We start from the raw sequence: 8,470 nt of genomic DNA, 5'->3' as shown, positions 1-8,470 counted from the left end.
CAAGACTCAGAGGAGGATAATTTCCAAAAGAAGGATATTCTAGGTCTTGATCCATAATTTGTAAGTCACTTTCACTCTGGAAAATACCTGGGTCCCAGAATTGCATCAGTTCCTGCCTAGGGTAACAAGGACCCGAGCTCCCAGCACAGTGAACTCGACACCCTTGTCTCCAATATCCCACTCTGCTCCTCACTCCCTGGTGCCCTTGGCCCTCGAGTGCCTCTGCACCCTTTCCACAGCCAGGGCTCAGTGCAGTCATGCTGGATTGGACAAAGCTAAGGAAAGCTATACCTTTTTCCTCTGCCTTTCCCAATGGAAGAGAAATTGCTCCACTTTTCCCTTCGGTCCAGAAGTCTAGAAAAATATTTGGAGAAGTTAAGGACTCCAGCATACAGAGCTAGGATCTATGCTAATTATGTATACTCTGGACAAAGGCCCTGACTGGACAGACTCAGCCACCACTGACAAAACTCAGGTGCCATTTCAAGAATAATGAGGCATTAATTAATTGTTCCATCACACAGGTGGGAATGCTGGCTGATGTAGCCTTCCCAGGTGGGCTGCAGGCTGTTGGCATGGATGCTGACATCCAGCAGCCCCCACTTGGTCTCCAACAGCTGGTTCTGCTGCTCTAGGAACTGCACCTAAAACCAGAATTACAAGGGTTCAACCCCAGGGGACAGCGTAGTGGGCTTGAGAAGTCCTTGCTCACCTGGCAAGAGGGACAAGTGATTCTAGTCTGGCACTGATTTCCCACATGCTGTGATAGTGGCTGGTTTAGCCCCACCACTCAGAAATTTCAGTTATGTGTATATGACCAGTTGCTTAGAAGAGTGGTGCTCAAACTCTAGAGGGCATTCGAATCGATCACTTGGAAGATCAGAAAGGGCTGATCCAGGTTTCTCAGTGCAGGACACGGTCTAGGCCTCGGTATGTTTGCCAGCTTCCCTACTTGATTCTGATTCCTATCCAAGCTTGAGAACCACTGGCCCAGATCATTTGGGAAAAAGAGATGTCAGGAAGAAACTCATCAGTGAGTCAGCAAAATAACTCACTCTCAGGAACATTTTTTTACAAATAGTCAAAACTAGTTGGTGTGGACAAAATATTCCCTGTCCTCACTCTCCTCACTGTCTTCATGGTGTTGCAAGAGACAGCAGCAATAGGAGCAAATTAACTGAGAATGTGCACCTTGAATTTGTTGAGCACATTCCTGATAAAGATCAGGAGCCATTTCTTCCTACAGCCAATCTCCCCCATATGCCTCCCCACCACACCCACCCCTTCTCACAGCACAGCAGACTCTGACACCTGAGAAGGAAACACACAGTTTAATTTTTTTCCTAAGCCAGAGCTTTAATCAAGCAGGAATCCTATACAATTTCCACCTTTTTTCAGTTTTATTGAGGTATAATGGATAGATAAAGTTATAATATATTTAAAGAGTACAATACTATGAAAGAGTCCTCACCATCAAGTTCATTAACACATCCATCATCTCATATATTTACCCTTTTTGTGTGCATGAGAGGACATTTAATTATACTCTCTTAGCACATTGTAATTATATGATACAGTGTTATCAACTGTAGCCACCATGAAAGAACATAGTTCCTCAGTACACATCTACACTGGTAAGTCTGCCCAAACCCAGAGCTCTGGGCACATTCATTAATTCTACTTTACTTCTTACTGGCTTCTCCTAATTTTTTCTGAGCTCCAGGTCCTTGCAATAGTGCTAATTCATAGCCGCTCTTCCCTAAGGAAGAGTGCCCTGAAGAAGGTGGGGCTAGGCAGAGCTAGAGCATTCCTTCCAGACAACCCTGACCATCCCATTGATGCAAACTCAAGATGCAGCCTTCGTGGCCCCTCTTTTTCCCAGGGCTATTCAGGGTAAACCTCCATCTAAGGCTAGTCCAAAAACAGATTCTTTGGTATAGGTAGTACAAGAAGTCTGGTCTCCTTTTGGTGGTAGGACTAGATCAGACCTGAAAGTCAGAATTTCCCAAGGCTATGGGCACAGCTCACTCCTCACAGCCTGACCTACAGAATTTGAAAATCACCTGGCCAAATCATTTGCGTTGATTCCATGCTCCTTTTCCAGAGCCCATTACCTGGGCTCTATTTCTGATTCTGGTGGTCTCCATTTGCTGGTTTGGGGAGCAGAAATGCCAGTTTGCTCAGAGGGAAACTCTTAGACTCAAATCACATGAGGAATAAACCTTTGCCAATGTCTTAATGTGTCCCCTTACAAGACACCCATTGACCATTCTAACTTTTTGAAAACTGGACCTCTCATCCTGTTCCAGTTTACTGTTCATGCAGGAGGGATCACCTTTATTTCAGGGCAAGACTGGAAGGACCCAAGTTTGACATGCAGTGACAAGTCACTGAGGTTCAGCTCCAGTTTCCTAGGGAGGATGGAGAGCGTGAAAACAAAGTGGGTGCCTTCCAGCAGGACCAGCTTTAAGGGGCAGGAACTGAACTAGTTAGCCTGTACTGGCCAACCCGGTATCTACTCACCACATTTCTATCATGGCAGAAAGGCCTTGTCTGCAGATCCCTGGGGTTATCCAGGCCTGGCTCTCTTGTCTCCAGGCATCAGCACTCACCTTGTCAATGGAGGAGGCAAAAATGTTGTTCAGTTTCTTAATCTACCCCTGCTCCTGCTGCTTCACCTTCTGGACTTCAGAGTCGACCTTTGCATCCAAAGGCTCCAACAAGCTTGAGTTGACTACAACGTCCTGGATGCCCACAAGCCAGACTGCTGGGCCTACTGACCCCAGCCCCTCACAACCACCGCCAAGGCCAAAGCCCACCCCACTGAGACTGCCCCCCCAAAGCTTCCATGCCCATGGTTCCCCAGACTGCTGCAATGAGCCAGACCATCTACACTGGTGGTGATGCTCCTGCTCTCGCCAAGACTAATGAGATTCCAGCTACTGTAACCTCCCCACCCAGCATAACCTTGGCAGGGGCTGCTGCTCTTCCGGACCAACAGAGGCCTTCCTGCCCATCCACCAACCTCCTGGCAGGAAGGCTGAGCCATTGCTGGAGATTCCACTCTAGACCTTCAGGGCATAGACCTGCCTGCTCATGGTGACTCAAGGGGAGTGAGTGACTCTGAGAAGGTGGGAAAAGGTGTCTCAGTGTTCCCTGCTGGAGTGTGGAAGGCTCCCCTTAATATTTCTGGGAGACGGCAGCAGGCCAAGGATAGGTTCATGGGTTTCGCTCCACAAAGCTGAAAGTGACAAGAAAATATATAACACCATCTACTTGGGAACAGTGTGTCAAACAATTGTTGCTTTGTTAGCAGGGTTTGGTTATTATTTTTTATCCATCAGCTATCAGCTGACCTTGGCAATGTGAGGTGTAGATGTTTATACCCATAAAGCTCTCAGGGTATTTTTTGAGATTGTTCATTTTTCAACACTTTTAGTTTCTACCAGATTGGTACTGAAACGAGATACATCCCCTAGAAGCTTTAGCACACTGATGCTGATGAATTAGAAACTGATATCTAGGAAGAATGGTGATTCAGAGAGACCCACTCAATGGGGTTTTCTCTAGTTGGTGGGAATTGTTTCTGCCTCTCTACCAAAAAGCTCTTTCCCCAGAATAAATTTCAAAAAAAGAATAAGGAATTGTCAAATAAACTATGTCCATCAGTGACCTATTATATAGATAATAAAAATTATGGTTACAGGATTGTTTGTGCAAACACAAAAAATTCAGTTTTAGCCCTGGCTGGTGTAGCTCAGTGGGCTGAGTGTGGGCTACGAACCAAAGAGTCCCCAGTTCTATTCCCACTCAGGGCACATGCCTGGGTTGCAGGCTAGGTCCCCAGTAAGAGGCATGCATGAGGCAACCACACATTGATGTTTCTCTCCCTCTTTTTCTCCTTCCCTTCCCTTCTCTCTAAAACAAATAAAAAAATAAAATCCTTTTTAAAAATTCAGTTTTAGTATTAAGTGAGAAAAGGAGAAACCAAAATTGAATAATGGGTACCACTAAATCTAAGGCACAGAATAGAAGGCTTGCAGTAAGACTGGAGATATAGTGTGAGCATAACTACATTACTTTTAAAAACTGGCTAAAGCTAAATATTTTAGGAAAATACGTTCAAAATACATATCAAAATGTTAACAGTAGTTGTTTCATGTAATAGTTGATTTTTTAATTTTTTATCTTTCTATTTTTCCAAGTCTAAAATAATCAGCAGAGATTACTTTCATAATAGAAGTCATGCCCTGTCAGGCTACAATCTCCTCTGCATGGAAGTGAGAGCAGCCCTTCCCTTAAAAAACTCAGAGAGGCCAAGGACCCTCATCCCTTCTTTTGCTCACTCCATAACTATGGGGACAGCTTCCTGAGGGAATATTCTGGACTCAAGCTCCCCTTACTACCTTTCACCTAGGCCAGGAAAATGCAGGTTATCCCACTGACTAGCAGTCCCATCGGGGGCCCTTAATTTACCTCTTCCCCCTGACTCAGCAGGCCTGGCCCAAGTCACTTGACACAGCCGTGCATACACACGTGCACTGGCCGGGCTCGGCGACTCTCTCAGTTGGTCCCCTTCTCTAAACCCAGAATAGAAGCCGGGATGTCCACTCCACCTGTAATCCTGTACATGCTCTGCTCAGCCAGGCCTTGGTAGCAGCCCCCACCTATTGTATAAACACCTCAAACCCTTCGCTGGGGGAAATCCAGGAAGAGGAAGAAAGTAGAGTGGGATAGAGCGGAGATAGTTTGGAGCATAGCCTTGATTTTTCATTCCAGCTTCAGTACTTCCTAGTGTGTCCATGGACTTTTCAGCCTCAGTTTGTCATCTTTCAAAACAGGGTGATAACGACACCTGTCCTGGCTGCGTAGCCAGGGCGTTGTAGAATCCATTCAAGAGAACGAAGGTAAATGTTGGTTTTTAGCGTTGGTAAAAATGTTTCAGCCCTCGTCTTCATCTGGCAGTAATTTCATTTAATCCTCACAACAGTTCTATGATTATTTTCATATTTTAGAAGTGAAAACTAAGATTCAAAAGATCGACTGCTTTTCCCAAAAGACGCAATTTGTTTAGTAGTAGAGGTGGGATTTAAATCAATGCTGACAGATTCTAGAATTCAATACATAAATGTTGAACTGAATCAGATATTGAATTCATAAATATTGAGTAGACATAGATTGAGAGCTTTGAGGTTCAGGAGGAAGTGGTGAGCATGGACAGAGGGTGCTCTTTACAGAGACATTGGGAGAGCCCCACTAGATGTGAGGGCTGCAAAAGAGGGGGTCTAAGATGGGTCACAGAAAACTGTAAGGGTGAAAGTGAGACAAAGGTGGGAAGACAAGCCAAGTCACAGTTGAAGAGATTAACAATGGCAAAATCGAAGGGGGTACGGGAGGGGGGACTGTAGGTTCCCTGGCAAAGGCAGAATATAATTGTACAACACTCTCTACTTTTTTTTCCTTTTCCTTCATAGGTTTTTATTTTAGGAGAAACTTTTTTGATCACTAGGCGGGTAAAGTATCTTAACTAGGACACCAAAAGCCCAAACCATTTTAAGTATTGATAAACTGCAATTCATCAACATTAAAACATTTCACTCTTTATAAGATGCCATTAAGAAAAATAAAAAAGACAAGTCACACACCAGGAGAAAATATTCACAATACATGTATTCGACAAAGGACTGTTATCTAGAATGTGCAAAGAACTCCTACAATTCAATAAGTCAAGCCACTCAATTAAAATCCATGCAAGGTTTGAGCAGACTTTCCCCAAACGATGCACAAATGGCCAGTAAGAACAAGAAACAGTGTTGAACATCACTAGACATCAGAAGAAACGTTTCTAAACCACAATGAAATAACATACGCATCCATTAGATGACAACGACTGACAATGCCCGTTGTTGCAGAGGAGGTGGAGCAACCAGAGCTCTCCTACGTTGCCGCTGGACATGGAAAGTTATGTATTCACCCCACCCGGGCGTGAGTGTTCTGGATAGCCTGGTAGGTGTATATTGAACTTCATAACAAAACACCAAATTGCTTTCCAAAGTATCTGTACAATTTTGCATTTCCAACAGCCATGTGTGACAGTTCCATTTGTTCCACGTCCTCTCCAGCCCTTGATGTGGTTTGTTTGTCTTAGACATTCTAACAGGTTGTAGTGGTATCTCACTGTGGCTTCAATTTGCATTTCCCTAATGACTAATGCTGTTGCGCATCTTTTCATGTGTTTACTTGCCATCTCTGTCGCTCCTCTGAAAAAATGTCTGTTCAAATCTTTTGCACCTTTTTGATTAACGTGTCTGTTTCCTTAGTAGCGAGTTTTGAGAATTTTTATATATTCTAGATATAAGTCCTTTATCAAATATGTGTTTTGCAAACATTTTCTCCCAGGCTATGACTTGTTTTTTCATTCACTTCACAGTGTCTTTCACAGAGAAGTTTTCAATCTTGATAATGATTCGTTTTCTAATCTTTTTCTCTTATTGCTCAAATTTTGGGTGTTGTATCTAAGCAAACTTCGTCTAACCCAACACCACAAAGAATTTCTGCTATTGTTTCTTCCAGAATATTTATAGTCTATTTCTGACTTTCTACTCCATTTCACTGACCTATGTATCTATCCTTTAACCAATACCATGCTATCTTGATTACTATAATAAGTCTCAAAATCAAGTAGTGTGAGCCCTGTAACTTTTTTAAATATTATTTTGGTTAATCCAGGCACTTTGCATTTCCATGTACATTTGAAAAATTTTTTATTGATTAATTGGTTTGAGAGAGAGAGAGGAAGGGAGAGAGAAAAAATAAATATTGATCTATTATTCTACTTATTTATGCATTCATTGGCTGCTTCCTGTATGTGCCCTGACCAGAGGCTGAACCTGCAGCTTGGGTGTGTTGAGTCGACACTTTCACCAACTGAACTGCCCAGCCATCCATGTACATTTTGAATAATCTTACCAATTTCTACAAAAAATCGTGCTGTAATTTTGATTGAAGTTTCATCGAACATATAGATTAATTCAGGAAGAATTGACATCTTAACAATATGAGTCTTCCAATCCATGAACATGGTATATCTCTCCGTCCACTTAGGGATTTTAAATTTCTTTCATCATTGTTTTTTTTTCAGTTTTGTGTACATAGATGATACACAAATTTTCACCTGTATATTTAAATATGCTGTGCTTTCTTGGTGCTATTGTAAATGATACTGCTTTTTAATTTTAATTTACAACTTTTGTTGCTAGTTTGTAACCTGTAACCTTGCTAAGCTCATGTTAGTTTTAGTAGCTTTTGTGTAGAATCTTTGGGATCTCTTACATAGACAATCATACCCTATATGAATAAAATCAGTTTTATTTCCTCCTTCCAATCTATACGTTTTTATGCCTTTTTCTTGCACTATTGCACTCTTCAGGAATTCTAGCATGATGAATATAGAGATAGTAACAGGAGGTGTCCTAGCCTATTCCCACTCTACGGGAAAAACGCTAAGACTATTGGAAAGAAGAATGTGAATTTTGAATGAGGTCCCCAGGTGATTTAATGCACCACTTCTACTCCCAGAGTAGCTCTTATATTAATAGCTATTAATAAATTTCTCATTCATCCCCTAACTGGAGTATAAGCTCCCTGTGGGTTGCAGTGTCTTGTGAGCAGCCTGGTGCAGTGCCTTGCCCACAGTCATTATCCAACAATCACTGAACCAAAATGAAATGGAAGGAGGGGTTCCTCTCTGCTTGCCAGGTGGGGTGCTGCCCTACTCATGAATCATTTAATAAAGCCAGTAAGATCTTCAAATTTAAAAATTGAAAGGAAATGAAATAAGTAGGATGAAAACAACACAGACCTTCAGGTGTTCACACCTACCCACACCCTGTGTCTCTAAGCCTCTTTCCTGATGCTGTGTCCCAAATCCCGCATTTGACTGGGAGGCTTAACAAACAAGCCTACCCAACAGCACAGATAGGGCTTTTTTTTTTTTTTTCATCAGAGCTGGGGGCATACATAGAGATATCTCATTACATCTCCTTTAACTGATGCAGAAATCAGGCTTGGGAGAAGAAATGACTAGTATAAAGTTGCACGATGATTCCCCCCAAGATGAAGATCAACATTCAAGTCTCCCAACTCCCACAGCAAGGCTTCTCCACTTCACAGCAAGTAGAGGAAGCGTGAGTGCTCCATTCAACCAGGCTTCCTGGAGGAGGTCAGCTGTCTCAGGACTCTCATTTAAATTGATAGGGAAGATTTTGGTGAAGGGGAGCAAAGAGGCTCATTTGAATTCATCCTTAGACTCCCAGGCAGAGGAAGGGAGGGAACTATGAAAGGGAGCATGTTCCGAATATTCTGCAATATTATCAGAACATAAATATTTAGTCCAGTTCCCTGTGGAAATAGAGCTCGTAAAGCCCTTCTGCTTGTGTCCATCTATTCTTTTTGAAGCCCAGGACCTGAC

The sequence above is a fragment of the Phyllostomus discolor genome, chromosome 2 (genome assembly GCF_004126475.2).
Source record: "Phyllostomus discolor isolate MPI-MPIP mPhyDis1 chromosome 2, mPhyDis1.pri.v3, whole genome shotgun sequence".
NCBI classification, from domain to species: domain Eukaryota; kingdom Metazoa; phylum Chordata; class Mammalia; order Chiroptera; family Phyllostomidae; genus Phyllostomus; species Phyllostomus discolor.
This window is presented reverse-complemented; position numbering follows the sequence as displayed.